Below are 16,194 nucleotides of genomic sequence, written 5' to 3'. Positions count from 1 at the left end.
ATTGTCCTTGCGGACAACTGAATATTTTCTTCAGAGGGTACAAAAGAGGATCTTTAGCCAAGTGATCAACCAGTACATGTAAGGCTGAGGATATGATACTGAAATGAAAGGGACTAGGTAAGAGCACGCTTTGATCTGTGTGATGATTACATAAGTATGTACATATTACAAATTTTATTGAGCTGTGCAAAAAATGTACAAAGCTGGTAAACTTACACTACCTGACTTTAAGACTTACTATAAACTATTATAAACAAAACAGTGGGCAGTAGCATAAGGAAAATAATATAGATAAATGGAACTGAGTTGAGAGACCTAAAATAGACTCACACCTACATGGTCAGTTGGTTTTCAATAAAGATTTAAATTCAATGGATAAAAGAATGTTGCTGAAACCAATGATGCTGGAGGGAAACTCTATTTCTGCCTCACAAAACTCACAAAAGTTAATTTTTTTAAAATTTATTTTATTTTTTTTATTGGTGTCACAATAGTTTATAACATTGTGAAATTTCATTTGTACATTATTATTTGTCAGTTATCATAGATATGTGCCCCTTTACCCTTTATGCCCACCTCCTGACCCCCTTCCCTCTGGTAACCACTAATCTTTTCTCTTTGTCCATGTGTTTATCTTCCACGTGTAAGTGAAATCATATGGTGTTTGTCTTTCTCTGTCTGGCTTGTCTCACTTAACATAATACCCTCAAGTTCCATCCATGTTGTTGCAAATGGGATGATTTTGTCTTTTTTTATGGCTGAGTAGTATTCCATTGTGTATATATATATACCCCACATCTTCTTTATCCATTCATCAGTTGATGGACCCTTGGGTTGCTTCCACATCTTGGCTATTGTGAATAAAGCTGCAGTGAACATAGGGATGCATAAGTCTCTTTGAATTATTGATTTCAAGTTCTTTGGATAAATACCCAGTAGTGGAATTGCTGGGTCATATGGTGTTTTGATTTTTAATTTTTTGAGAAATCTCCATACTGTTTTCCATAGTGGCTGCACCAGTTTGCATTCCCACCAACAGTGTATGAGGGTTCCCTTTTCTCCACATCTTCTCCGCAAAAGTTAATTTTTGATGGATCATAGATCAAAACATTAAAGCTAAAACTATAAAGCTTTTAGAATAAAACATATGAAAATATATTTATGACCTGGGCAGGCAAAGATTCTTACACAGAAAAAGATTCCTACACAGAACACAGAAAAAATCAATATAAAGGATGGTAATAGTAAATTAGACTTTATCGACATTTTATTTATTTATTTATTTTTTCTCCCCAAAGCCCCCAGTACCTAGTTGTATATCATAGTTGTAGGTTCTTATAGGTCTTCTATGTGGGATGCTGCCTAAGCATGGCTTGATGAGCAGTGAGTAGGTCCACACCCAGGATCCAAACTGGTGAACCCCAGGCCACCAAAGCAGAACGGGCAAACTTAACTGCCGCCCCATTGGGGTGGCCCCTTAACAGTTTAAAAGATCTCCTTCTCAAACTATTCCAAAAAATTGAAGAAGACAGAACACTTCCTAACTCATCCTATGAGGCCAACATCACCCTGGTCCCAATGCCAGACAAAGACAACACAAAGAAAGAAAATTATAGGCCAATATCACTGATGAACATAGATGCAAATATCCTCAACAAAATATTGGCAAACCGAATACAGCAATACATTAAAAGGATCACACACCACGATCCAGTGAGATTTATACTGGGAACACAGGGATGGTTCAAAACCCCGCAAATTGGGATTCAACATCTCCAATTAATATGATATACCACATTAACAAAATGAGGAATAAAGACCACATGATCATCTCAGTAGATGCAGAGAAAGCATTTGACAAGATCCAACATCCATTTATGATAAAAAAACTTTCAATAAAATGGGTATAGGAGTCAGCCCGGTGGTGTAGCGGTGAAGTGCGCGTGCTCCACTGCGGCTGCCCGGGGTTCGCAGGTTTGGATCCCAGGCACACACTGACGCACTGCTTGTCAAGCCATGCTGTGGCGGTGTCCCGTATAAAGTAGAGAAAAATGGGCATGGATGTTAGCCCAGGGCCAGTCTTCCTCAGCAAAAAGAGGAGGATTGGCAACAGATGTTAGCTCAGGGCTAATCTTCTTCACACAAAAATTAATTAATTAATTAAAAAAATAAAATAAAACAGATATAGAAGGAAAATACCTCAACATATTAAAAGACATATATGACAAACCCACAGCCAACATCATACTCAATGGGGAAAAACTGAAAGCCATTCCTCTGAGAACAGGAACAAGACAAGGGTGCCCACTCTTGCCACTCTTATTCAACATAGTACTGGAGATTTTGGCCAGAGCAATTACGCAAGAAAAAGAAATAAAAGGTATCAAATTGGCAGGGAATAAGTGAAACTCTCGCTATTTGCAGACTATATGATTCTATATGTAGAAAACCCTAAAGAATCCATCGGAAAACTATTAGAAATAATAAGCAACAACTACAGTTAAGTTGCAGGGTACAAAATCCACTTAAAAAAATCAGTTGCATTTCTATATGCCAACAACGAGCTAACAGAAAGAGAACTCAAGAATACAATCCCATTTACAATCTCAACAAAAAAAATAAAATATCTAGGAATAAATTTAACCAAGGAGGTGAAAGACCTATACAATGAAAACTATAAGACATTATTGAAAGAAATCAAGGATAACGTAAAGAAATGGGATGATCGTCCATGCACATGGATTGGAACAATAAACATAGTTAAAATGTCCATACTACCTAAAGCAATCTACAGATTCAGTGCAATTCCAATGACATTCTTCACAGAAATAGAACAAAGAATCCTAAAACTCATATGGGGCAAAAAAGACCCCAAATAGCTAAAGCAGTCCTGAGAAAAAAGAACAAAGCTGGAGGCATTACAATCCCTGACTTCAAAATGTACTACAAAACTATAGTAATCAAAACAGCATGGTAGTGGTACAAAAACAGACACACAGATCAATGGAAAAGAATTGAAAGCCCAGAAATAAAACCACACATCTACGGACAGCTAATCTTCGACAAAGGAGCCAAGAACATACAATGGAGAAAGGAAAGTCTCTTCAATAAATGGTGTTGGGAAAACTGGACAGCCACATGCAAAAGAATGAAAGTAGACCCTTACCTTACACCATACATAAAAATTAACTCAAAATAGATTAAAGACTTGAAGGTAAGAAGTGAAACCATAAAACTCCTAGAAGAAAATATAGGCAGTACACTTTGACATTGGCCTTAGAAACATCTTTTTGAATACTATGTCTACTCAGGCAAGGGAAACAAAAGAAAAAATAAACAAATGGGACTTCATCAGACTAAAGAGCTTCTGCAAGGCAAAGGAAACCAGGAACAAAATGAAAAGACAACCCACCAACTGGGAGAAAATATTTGCAAATCATATATCCGACAAGAGGTTAATCTCCAAATTATATAAAGAACACACAAGACTTAACAGCAGAAAAACAAACAACCTGATCAAAAAATGGGCAAAGGATATGAAAAGACATTTTTCCAGAGAAGATATACAGATGGCCAATAGGCACATGAAAAGATGTTCAACATCTCTAATCATCAGGGAAATGCAAATCAAAACTACAATGAGATATCTCCTTACACCTGTTGGAATGCCTATAATTACCAAGACAAAAAATAACAAATGTTGGAGAGGATGTGGAAAAAAAGGAATCCTCTTACACTGCTGGTGGGAATGCAAACTGGTACAGCCACTATGGAAAACAGTATGGCGATTTCTCAAAAAATTAAAAATAGAAATACCGTACAACCCAGCTATCCCACTACTGGATATTTATCCAAAGAACTTGTAATCAATAATTCAAAGAGATTTATGCACCCCTATGTTCACTGCAGAATTATTCACAATAGCCAAGACATGGAAGCAACCCAAGTACCCACTGACTGATGAATGGATAAAGAAGATGTGGTATATATACACGATGGAATACTACTCAGCCATAAAAAAGGCTAAACTGTCCCATTTGCAACAACATGGATGGACCTTGAGGGTATTATGTTAAGCGAAATGAGCCAGAAAGAAAAAGGCAAACACCACATGATTTCACCCGTATGTGGAAGATAAACAAACACATGGACAAAGAGAAAAGATTAGTGGTTACCAGAGAGGAAAGGAGTTGGAGGGTGGGCATAAGGCATAAAGGGGAAAATATATATGGTGACTGACAAATAATGTACAACTGAAATTTCACAATGTTATAAACTATTATGACCTCAATAAAATTAAAAAAAAAACTCATCAAAAAATACTATTACAAAAGTAAAAAGGCAAGCCACAGACTGAGACTCAATATTCAAAAAACATATCTGACAAAGTACCTGTGTCCAGAATACATTATGAGCTCCTAAAGTTTGATTTTAAAAATCAAGCAATGCATATTTAAAAATATGGGCAAAAGGCTTGAACAGACACTTCAGAAAGAAAGATATACAAATAGTCAATAAGCACATCAAAGAGTGCTCAATATCATCAGTTGTCCAGGAAAGGGAAATTAAAACCACATTGAGATATCATTACACTCAGTAGAATAAATAAAATTAGAAAGTCTGAAAACACCAAATTTTGTTGAAGATGTGAAACAATGTTAAAGAAAAAAATTATTCACGACATTTTTTAAAGAACAGTAAGTCAGACTTTATTCATGAAGACTACTACAATGGGGTTTTGTAGCTGGAGAGAGAGATCAAACTTACCTCTGAATACAAGGAAAAGTGGAAATTTATAGCCAAGGAGCAGAGTGAGGGTTAGTGAGTAGAAAATTAAGAGGAAACATCAGGGGTAAGGGGAGATTCTGGCTAAATCAACCTAATGGATTCTTGCTGAAGGTAGGCCAATGTGATCAGGCATCACCTGGGGGATGGTGGAGGATGAGCAACCTAATCAGATACCACGGATGGGGGAATTCTGGTTAAAATGACTTAGCAGGAATCTTGCTAAAATTGGACAATGCAAAGACAAACTCAGAAGTCTGAAAATCAGGGCCTACTTGAGAAGAGATGTCAGAGGAAACTGATTAGAGTTTGTGAAGAGGAGAATTTTTTTCAACAAACAGAACTCTCATTGTTGATGTGACTATGAAATGATACAACCACTTTGGGAAATATTTTGGCAGTTTCTTATCAAATTAAACATACACCTTCCCCTTTGGTTCCACCAAATCCTCCCTCAGGTATTTATCCAAGAGAAATAAACAAAAAAAGGCTTCCACAAAAACATTGTAATAAGAATATTCATAGAAGCTTTATTCACAACAGCCAAAAATTGGAAACAACCCAAATATCCAAGAGAATGGTAAAGAAACTGTGAAATATCTATGCAATGAAATACTACTCAACAATTAAAAAGAGGTGAAAATCTGATATCCTCAATAACATGCATAAAATTCAAAGACATTATGCAGAGAGAAACAAGTAGACACAAAAGCACATATACTCTTTGATTCCATTTACAGGAATTTCTAGAAGAAACAAAACTAATTTAAGGTGAAATAAATAAGGATAGTGGTTGTCAAAAGATTCAGGGGATAATAACAATAATATTCATGATGCTACTGCTTATAACATTATTGATCCAGTAGTTACTAAATCCAGGCATATCTGACAGTAACAGAATGAAGTAGAATACCGTTATTAGTCCCCTTTTACAGAAGAAAGAAGTGAAGCACATAAAGTGTACTTTATTTGTCCAAGGCCACACAAGGGCAGAACTAGATTTACAACCCAGAGTTTATGCTCTTGAGCACAGATTAGATTGGGTCTTTCTTCTCAGATTTGGGTATTTCAGGATTTCTCAACTGTAGGGATGGGAAGAAGAGCGAGAAGCAGAGAGGGCAAGTCAGGGAGTGAGAGAGGGATGGAAGCACAAATTTTGTCCCCGTCCCCCCCCCCGCCCCCCCCCCCCCCGCCATTCCTCCCTTCCTCCCTCTCTCCGTCTTTCTTCTTCCCTCCTGCTTTCTCTCCTGTTTTAGCTCTCTCCCTCCTTCCCCATTCTGCTATATATCTTAAACAATTCTCATCTCTGCGGATCCGGCCTGGGAGGTCTCTCTGCTCCTGTCCAAACACCACCTCCCCCGCTGGTTTTCTCTCCGTGCCGTTTCCCTTTTGGCCCCGTCTCTTTCCCACTCCTGGGGAACTACTCCGCAGAACAAGCAACCTAGTTGAGCGCCGGGAGCTCACTGCGCAGACCTTGCACTGTAGGCCTTTCTTCCCGTTGCCTGCCCCACCCGACGCTGCGAAATCAATTAACCGGAACGAAGTCTTTTTAAAAAGAATTTTCCGCTGTGAAAAACCTTTCATTATTTCCATTCTCAGGGTTCTTCATGGAACAAAAGCTACAGACGACAATGTTGTAATTCAACAAGTCCTAATAGAGAGTCCTTGTGAGTGCCAAACCCTGTGCTCGACGAGGGGACACAAGAGCAACCACTGCGCTCGTGAAGCTCCGGTGCTGGACACAGGAAGCCGAAGCACCACCCGATTTGCGAAGGCCTCTCAGAGGGTGGGCAAACGCTCATTCGTTGGGTGAAAATGAAGAAAATGGGAAGACCCATCATGGGAGCCCACCGCGTGTTCAGCTTCCCTTGGGCCCTACTCGATTAAGGCCCGAGGGATCGCGCAACCAGGCGTCTCCGGAGGCGCTGGCATCTGAGGCGGCTGAAGGGGCAAGGCGGGGCGAGGCCATTCTGCTGCACTTCTAGTGTCGGAATCATCCAATGCACCAGTTTCAAAGGCGACAAACAGCACGATTCATCGCTCTAATCTCTCCATTTTTCTGAGACTTTGGACTTGCAGTTGTCCTTCAAGGCGGGCGACCCATCCTGGGGGTTAGCAGGTGCTCGTTTCCTAAGGAAGCCGGGAACCCCGGCTTCCCGTGTCTCTGTGGCGCAATCGGTTAGCGCGTTCGGCTGTTAACCGAAAGGTTGGTGGTTCGATCCCACCCAGGGACGTAGGGTGTGGATTTTTGACTGACTTGTTTCTTGCTATCGATCACCTGCAAATTTCCTCTTATAAAATTCACCCTCCTGTATTCCGGGTCCTATCCACCTCACGTCTAATACCTGTCAAGAGCCATCCCGCCTCCCGAACCAGACTCTCGCAGAGTATCTGCTGGGATATCAGGTTTATACCTGTATAACAGGAATTCCTGAAACACAGACCCTAACAACACAGGTTCTGGTGTGGTAAAATCTTTATTCTGCCCTTTAGAGGCTTGGATGTGTAAGATAGACTTTTGGTCCTTCAATATTTGTGTGTGTGTGTGTTTAGTTTTCTAGACATACTTGCATTCATTTTTCAAAATGCTTACTCTTGGAAGATTGAGCTTTTCAAGTGTGCTTACTTTTTTTTTTTTAATTAAGACTTTATTTTTTTAGAATGTTTTAGGTTCACAGCAAAATTGGAGGGAAGGTACACAGATTTTCCATATACTCCCTGCCCCCCACCCCATATGCATAGCCTCCTTCATTATCAACATCCTCTATCAGAGAGGTGCATTTGTTAGAGCTGATGAACCTACATTGACACCTCATAATCTCCTAAAGTCCATAGTTTACATTACAGTTCACTCTTGGTGTTGTACATTCCATGGGTTTGGACAAATGTGTAATGCCATGCATCAGCCACTATAGTATCATACAGAGTATTTTCACTGCCCTAAAAATCCTTCCTGCTCCATCTATTCATCCCACTCCCCCAACCTCTGGCAACCACCAATCTTTTTACTCTCTCCATAGTTTTGCCTTTTCCAGAATGACATAGAGGTGGAAGCATACATTATGTAGCCTTTTCAGATTGGCTTCTGTCATTTAGTAATATGCATTTAAGATTCCTCCATGTCTTTTCATGGTTTCATAGCTCATTTCTTTTTAGTGCTGAATAATATCCCATTGTCTGGGTGTACCACTGTTTGTTTATCCATGCAACTGTTGGAAAACATCTTGATTGCTTTTAAGTTTTGGCAATAATGAATAAAGGTGCTATAAACATCCGTGTGCAAGTTTTTGCATGGGCATAACTATTCAGCTCCTTTGGATAAATAGCAAGGAGTGTGATTTCTGGATCGTATGTTAAGAATATTTTTAGTTTTGTAAGAAACTGCCAAACTGTCTTCCAAAGTGGCTGTACCATTTTGCATTCCCACCAGCAATGAATGAGAGTTCCTGTTGCTCCACATCCTTGCCACCATTTGGTGTTGATGTGCCGCAATTTTTTCATCTGTAATATGAGGCCAGCAAAAGTGTCCTATCCCCAGGACATGCCTGAATTTGGTAATTGCTCTATCAATAATGTTGTGATCAGCGGAATTATCATCATAATTAGCCTCTGCATTATTTTTGATAAAGACATTTCTTTCATAGTTTGTGCATTATTTATTTAACCTTTTTCATATTGCTTTTTAAATTAAGTTGGTTTTGTGGTTTTATGATTACAAACAATGCTGCAACCATCATTCTTGTTCGCGTATCTTTGGCCACTTCTGCAGGTGTTTCTATAGTGTAGACAAATGGAAGTGCAATTGCTGTATTGTAGTGTTTATACGCTTCCAATTTTAGTAAATCCTGCAAATTTGCCTTCCATAGAAGTGGTATCAAATTATATTCTAATTCATTTTCCAATTCTATCAATGTACCTTTCCTCACTTACTTACCAACACAACAATCTTTCTATGCATCTATCTATGATATTCTAATAACGGCAGTGGTGTTGTCCTGACTTAACTAAGGGGGAGGTACAACAGAAGGACGTTGTAAACATTACACAGAGATATTCTATTGCATCTGTTGGACAGCTAAACTTCCAAGATATGGTCATTGGATTCAAAGTTCTCCAATGACTGTAATTTTCTGTGGTGATCTAGTCAACTGGGTCTGGAAAAGACTGGTCAGAGTGATCTCTTTGCTTCTTTCCCTCTTTTTAAAAATAATTCTTGGTTTTGCTTTCATCTGGTAAAAACAAACTTTGCCTGTTCTCCCTCCGATACAATGATGAATTAGGATGCAGATAACTCTATATGTTATTCCCTGACAGCTTTGTGTTTGTTTGTTTGTTTTATTGCTGTGTCCATAAAAATTAGCCCATCTGAAACACATCATTGGAGCCAATAGAATTCTGCCCCTAACAGGCACCTCATGGAGATCTGGACCCTCACAGCTATTGGCTCATGTTCTCTTGGTTTTTCTGTTGAATCTCATGGGCAGAAATGGAGCTCTTTGGCTTTTACATACTAAGTATGGTTACTGAACAAGTCTTTTTCTCTCCCTTATTTGTGCATTGTTATTTTCTCCTATTCTGATATTAATTTGAGGAAGTGAATATCTGGGGATAATCTGTGATGGGGCGTGGTTGACAGGGATGACAACTAATCTAGTCTGTGATTCTTTTTTGGTGCCTATTGTCCTGAGGATTCTGGTATTTCCTGGTATTTGGGACTGCAACAATGAGAAGTTGTTCACATCTTGTCTTTCCAGTATTTGGTAAAAACCTTATGAGCCCAGTAGTTACCAATTTCTGCAAAAGTGGAATATCTATAATAAGGATGATCTTAATACACAACGGTCCCCCCACAGGAACTCCTGGCTTTAATAAATTGCTACACTTAAAGGGGATCTTAGTACAGGAAGAAAACTGAATTTCTAGCGTGGAAAGGGCAACTTTCTTTCATCCGCACACTCAAGATTCTAAATGGCTGAAAAAATTTTTTATTAATGTTCTTTAAGGATTGTTTAAATCAGAGTACAGAAAGGAGAGGAAAGACATTTATATCATCACGAACAAGCAACTACATCAGCAACATGAGCACTTCTGACAGCTACACAAATCAAGATTTAATACTTTCCAGAACTGTAAGCAATAAAACAGTTAAGTTTTATTAACTGTCAGCACTTAATGAAATGGATGCAAAACAATGATTTCACGCACAGATATATACCCTGGAAAGGACAATGTCTTGTGTGACTCAAAAGGGTACCACGGAATTACTCCAATTTTTAGCAGTGAGAGTCCTTCAGGGACCTCGTGTTGCTACATTATTTTCGTTTGTTTCTTTCACCAGTAAGCGTTGTTAATAGATATCATCGCCTCTGTTTCCACCTTAAATAATGTTACTTGCCACAATTAGTTCCTTTAGAATGCCCAGTAGGTTGATGGAAGTTTTCCCTTTTATAAATATATTTTCTCAGAAACAAATCAACATACTTTCTCTTCCTCTGGAGGGAATAGACAAACTAGGTCTCTAAAAATTTAAAGGCATTACTGCCCCGATTAGCTTAAGGATGGTAATAATCACTTATATAAATTTACATATAAACTTAAAATAAGAAAAGTAATAATTTCTAGAAAAAATGTTTTACTACTTCTGCTTTAAATGAGATATTTCCTCAAGGAAAAATTTTGTTGCTGAATTTGCAACACGGAAAAATAAAAGACTCAGCTGTAGATTAAATCAATTGTCTTGATTGCTTGATACAAAAAAAGAAAAGAAGTGAAGTTGATAACAGAGAGGACTCTTAATACTTTTAAATAATTTAAATATTTGATATACAATGGCATTGCAAAAGTTTATGTCGTTTTGGGTTTTTTGTTTATCAAGGTGACTCCTTAGAAAAGCTGGAATGGTTTAATAAATTTGGTCTAAAAAGTATTGTACACTTTCCTTCAGATTTTGTCATACTGTAGAAAATAATGGTAGCATAATATTCAAGTCTACACAAGTCTTGGGTTTATTTTGGTTTGAAAATCCTAATTAAGTTGGACTTCCTAAATTTCCTATACTGGTTGTACTGGTCAAATAAGCGAACATTACTTCCAATAAGTATTTCAATTGATAAAATTTTAATGTTGTGTGTTCAAGTAAGTTAAATATGCCAGACAATATCTTTAAAAGGGGGTAAATTCTTATAATTCCAGAAACCAGAGGACTCAATTATTCCATTTACAATTTTTGGTAAATATTTTTAGGTCACTCCATATATACCAATATATGATTCCAACATTCTCACGTTCCAACATGTGTCAGCTTAATTCACAATTCCAAGATCTACAGTTAACTTTAAACCTTTGGTTAATATTAAATTGATTTAATTAATGAATAGTCTTTGATTGCCTGAAAATTTTCTCTCTCTCTCTCTTCCTTGTTTGGCCTAATTTCCTGATACACTGACTGACAGCAAGAATATAACTTTACTTGGGGAATGCTGTTGTTTGCTGAGTTCACGTAGATTTCTACATTTTGTGGGTATGTGGCTGGTGCCATGGATATTCTTATGTGTTCTCTTGACTCTCTGTAAAAGTTCAATAGAGAGGTTTGTTGTTTTCAGTGTTCTGACATTTCAAAATCGTGTACCTTGGTGTTGTGCACTGCACAGCTTCTCAAACTGCCACCTCATTTCCTGTTCCGCATAGATTTTTTGCATGGTGTTGCTTTTTATCACAGCAACCACCAAAATCCAGCTCTGCAAAGAAATGATATCATTGAAAAATATGTAGCATAACTAATGTTGGGGAATTGTACTGTATGTAACTGTCACCTCAAGAAACCTGACCCAAAATAAAAGACTGACAATTCCAAATGTTGACAGGATGGGGAGGACTGGAGACTCTCATTCCTTTCTGGTAAGAATATAAATATGTTCGACAATGTTGGAAAAATTTTTTGAAGTATCAGCTAAGCGTCATACATACACAGTGGTGTGCTGTGGCCCAGAAATTCTACTTTTAGCTCTCTACCTTAGACCTGGGCTGTCCAATATGGTAGCTACAAGCCACATGTAGCCACTGAACACTCGAAATGTTGCTAGTGCCACATGTTGCGATGATAATATTTTTGGTATAGTAGGTCTCATAAAATATTATTAAAATTGATTTCACTTCTTTCATTTTACTTTGTAAAACGTATCTACTAGAAAATTTAAAATTCCTGTGCTTGGCATTATATTTCTATTGGAATGGGCTGCCCCAGAGAAATGTGTGAGTATGTCCACCAAAAGACATATAAAAGAATGTTCATACCAATTCAAAATATCCTAAACTGGAAACAACTCACGTGTCCAACAACAGTAGAATAAATAAATATGTTGAGATATAGTCATACAAGGAAGACACACAGAAAAAAAGAACTACGTAAAACACATGGATAAATTTCATAGACATAACGTTGAATGAAAGAAGTCGGACCTCATGCCCCTCTCCCACAAAAAAACCAGCACATACTTTATGATTCCATTTATATGAAAGTAAAGGGCAGGAAAAACTAACCTGTATTGATAGAAGTCAGCGGATGACGGGGTCGGAGATCACTCTGTGAGCTCTTCATAGGAAGAGCCATGAGGAAGCTTTCTGGGGTCTGGACATGTTCTACACCTTAGTCTGGGCGCTACCTCAGTACTTATTCAGGTGGGTTTACACATTGGTGAAGGTTTTTGAATTCTATACTTTTCGTCCTTTATATTTATCATGCCTCAATAAAAAAGTTGAAATCCACTTGGTTATTGCTAAAGAGATGTTGAGACTTATTCTTTTGGTTTGGCCTAGGCTAGGATGCAAAGTAAGCTGAAAATATTATTGTGATATTTTTGCTGTCCTCAGGTTTTTGACTTTCCTCCACTATCTGGTGTCTGATAACTTATATGTTGTTCACAACCATTACCTTAAGCTGATATCCAACTGTTAATACTGTGTCAAAGAGTGACTGAAGTGTTCATGGTCAAATCTTCTCTTTTAAGAATAATTATGACCCAAAAGCGGGAGAGATGAAATTGAGAAATCCTGGTGAGGAAAATAGTACAATTAGGCGTGACCAACTCAGAGATGCCAAAGGAAGGACACTGGCAGGTATTACACAAAGAATGTTGCCCCATTCATTCCACACCTTCAAGAATTTTTGAAGCACTTATACATAGCCAAAATTGTTTACCTGATGAGTTAGACAGCTTTACCAGAACAAACTGTCAGATTAGCTGTTTGATGGCTTTCAGCTGATCCTTCTGCCGAGGAAAAGAAAATTACAATTCCCATTCCTAAGCTGTCTGTGGTTTTTTCTTTCTCTTTTGTAAACCCTGTTTTTGTCTTTGTTTAATGACAAGATTCTGACAACTGTTTCCCATTTTCATGAGTAAAGGTGTGAGATAACTCATTCAAAGTCCCTTACTATTATTTAAATAGTAGTTAAATAATTTTCATATTAACGTCTGTACACACATCGTAGCTGGCTTTGAAATATATTCCGGGCGGACACACTTCCCCGGAAAATTTAGCCCCTGAACCGTTGGAAGACAGGCCCTTCTTAGTCTTTAAATAAAGCCAGTTCCCCCGTTGATGTAGAGTTAACGAACCCGTTGTAATTCTCCCAGTGTCTAAACCGCTTTGCTTCTCCATTCTGGCCCTTGTGTCTCACCCTCTGCTTCTGGTGGATCTGGGAAACCTCTTGTGCTTTTGCTTTGCTCCAAGATGCTCTTTTGCTCGCAGGAGGGCCTTGGGAATGAAGGGTAATGGCATCCAGATCGAAGCCCCTGAGGTGCCAGAGCTTCCCTGGGCTCGGCCGTTGGGCTCCCATTGAAGGTCAGGACCTCTCCATCACCGTTCAAGGCCTACCTCAAAACTCTTTCCTTTCTTGTCCTCTAAGGCCATTGTTTCTGTGACTTCCATTCTTATACTGCAGCTTTGTCTGTACATTAGAGAAATTAGCTTTTCAAAATTCAGTAAAACGCCGTTCTTGAGAATCAAACGCAGTGTCCTGGGGATGGGGCAAAAATTCTACCACTGTCCCTCAATTGCTGGCATGACCGTCTTACTCGTACATCGCCTAATCCACACAAAGATTGCATAGCTCTTTGCGGCTGCGAAAAGGGCCACCGAGGCGCGGGCCCGCAGCCCCGGAGGGGCGACGTCCAGACTCCTGGACGGCGGTGGGCGTCTGGGGCTCAGCGCCCAACTCGCCGGCTCCCGCAACTTCCAGGAGCTGGGATCAGCGGGGGCGACTCCTGCACAAGGGCGCTCAGTTCTGGAAGTGGAAACCCTGCGTGTCGTCCGGGATCCCGAAGTCAAACTGTGGGGTCCCAGGGCCCTCCCTTCGGGGGTAGGCGCGGAACCCTGAGCCAGGGCCTCTCCGGAGCTGCAGTCTCCTTGCCTGAGGTCACTGGTGCTTCCCGGGGACTTACTCACTCTAAAAAGTGGGTGTCTAGAATGGTTGTGGCAGGACCTAAGGTCTTCAAGGAGATAGCGTTACCCCCTCGCTACCGCAAGTTTCCGTAGTGTAGTGGTTATCACGTTCGCCTCACACGCGAAAGGTCCCCGGTTCGAAACCGGGCGGGAACAGCTTCCTTTTCCTGACTACCTTCACGTTTGAAAAACAGAAAAAGGAGGCGAGGGGGAGTGGAGGTGCGGGCGCAGCTGCATTTTCGAGTCACAAGAAACATTGGGAGAACTTCAATTACAACCTGAAAGCCTACTCAGCACTCCTTAGGGAACCGGCCTTGCTCGTCTGCTCTGAGTCAGGCTGGAGACCAGGACACAGTCAGTTAGCCCAAGGAGGGCACAGGACTAGGCCTACTTCAGCTTACCTTTAGATCCACAAATCCCCTAACCTTCTCATCTAGCGCCTAAATCTTCTCTGCAGGCTGACAGGCATCATGTCTCTAAAAACCAAGAACTTCTTGCCTGTGAAGCACGCTTGGCTTTCCCCGACCCCAGCACACTTGCGGAATAGGTTGATTTGCCGGACGGAGCAAAAGAAAACGAACAGAAGACTGCACTTGGGGCTCCAGCCAAAGACACGTAGATGGAGTCTCATGCCCCACTGATTGAGCTGGTCTGGGCACGAAAAGGAGCCTGTACACGTGCCGTTATCAGGAGAGCCCCTCGAGCCAGTTCAGAGATCAGGGAGCAGGCGGACTCTGCTCCTCACCCCCTGAGAGCCAAGTCCGCACCTTACTCAGAAGGAAACCGAGGTTCAGAAAGAGAGCATGTCCTTGGCTCCGCCGCACACAGTGCTGAAGCTGGACTAGAACGGAACACAGACCAGTTTCTTCGTGGTCAGGCCTCAGAGCCCAAAGCGTCGCCCAGGCTGGGAGAGGTGAGGGGTGATGAGCTGCGGGGTAAGGGCTAGGAGCCTTGCACAGCTGCATTCAGCTCTGGGCCGCTGGGGATCGCCTCCACTTCTGGCTCTCCGGGTCGGAGAAATCTAACCTTTACTTTCAGAATTTTCACTTGGAGAGGCCAAATTAGAGTCCTTCTGTGATTCCCTGGTGGTCTGGGGCTAGGATTCGGCGCTTTCACTGCCGCTCGAGGATTGATTCTCGATCAGGGATGTCTCTTGGCAACGTCTCCGCGGGCAGGAATCTTCCTCTGGGTCCCCAGAGATGTAGTGGGCCGTAAGGTCCAGAGGCAGAGGAGAGCCTCTGCGCGGAGGCCAGGCCCCAGGGGCGAAGGCATCTCCCAGGCTGGGAGAGGTGAGATGTGACGGGCAGCCTGCCCTCCTTCTCCCTTCATCTCAGAAATCTAATGTCTCGCTTTCAGAGTTTTCATCTAAAGCGAACTTGGGACCTAAGTTTCAATCGCTCCTTTAAAAAAAGAAAAGGGAAACATTCAAAAAAACGTTGCAAGAATAGTAATATCGTATTTATTCACCCAAACGTACCAGGTAACAACTTCCCACTTTTGCTTTCTCACTGTCTCTCCACATAACATGATTTGCCACATCCTTTGAGAGTAATTGCAGACATCTCAAGATCATTAGTTGGGCCACTGTTGCTCCTTTCCTTTGCGATGTCCCTCAAAACCAGCTGGAGGACTTTTCCTCCAAGGAGAGGGGAGGGCTTTGTCCTCTCTCTGGAAGAGACCCCTCTTGCCCTTTCAGGAACCTGACATCCGTTCCCTTCAGGCTGTAGAGAAGCTTCAGGCCGGAGTTTTATTCCGCTCTCCCCTTCTCCCCGATAGTGCAGGCCAGGCCCGCCCTGCGCCCTGCGCTTGTAGGAAGAGATTAGGTTGTCATGCCCCCAGCACCCCGGCTGTCCTCCGGACTCCTCCTGGTTGCTTTGGCCTGCAGCGGGGTATTAGGTCAGTCTGAACTCTGGAACCACCCACCTCTTCAGGGAGACCCTTCAGGGAAGTGCAGCTGCCCCCTTGGCT

At 40.9% G+C, this 16,194-nt stretch overlaps 2 non-coding genes across 2 annotated transcripts; both read left to right on the top strand.

The window, feature by feature from the left end:
• The first annotated feature begins 6,945 nt into the window (after positions 1 to 6,945).
• On the top strand, positions 6,946 to 7,019 carry TRNAN-GUU (transfer RNA asparagine (anticodon GUU)). Its single transcript has one exon. It is a non-coding gene; the product is annotated as a tRNA-Asn (tRNA).
• Positions 7,020 to 14,309: 7,290 nt separating this feature from the next.
• Positions 14,310 to 14,382, top strand: TRNAV-CAC (transfer RNA valine (anticodon CAC)). The gene has a single exon. It is a non-coding gene; the product is annotated as a tRNA-Val (tRNA).
• Positions 14,383 to 16,194: the final 1,812 nt, after the last annotated feature.

Source organism: Diceros bicornis, chromosome 4 (genome assembly GCF_020826845.1).
Source record: "Diceros bicornis minor isolate mBicDic1 chromosome 4, mDicBic1.mat.cur, whole genome shotgun sequence".
Lineage (NCBI taxonomy): Eukaryota > Metazoa > Chordata > Mammalia > Perissodactyla > Rhinocerotidae > Diceros > Diceros bicornis.
This window is presented reverse-complemented; position numbering and strand designations above follow the sequence as displayed.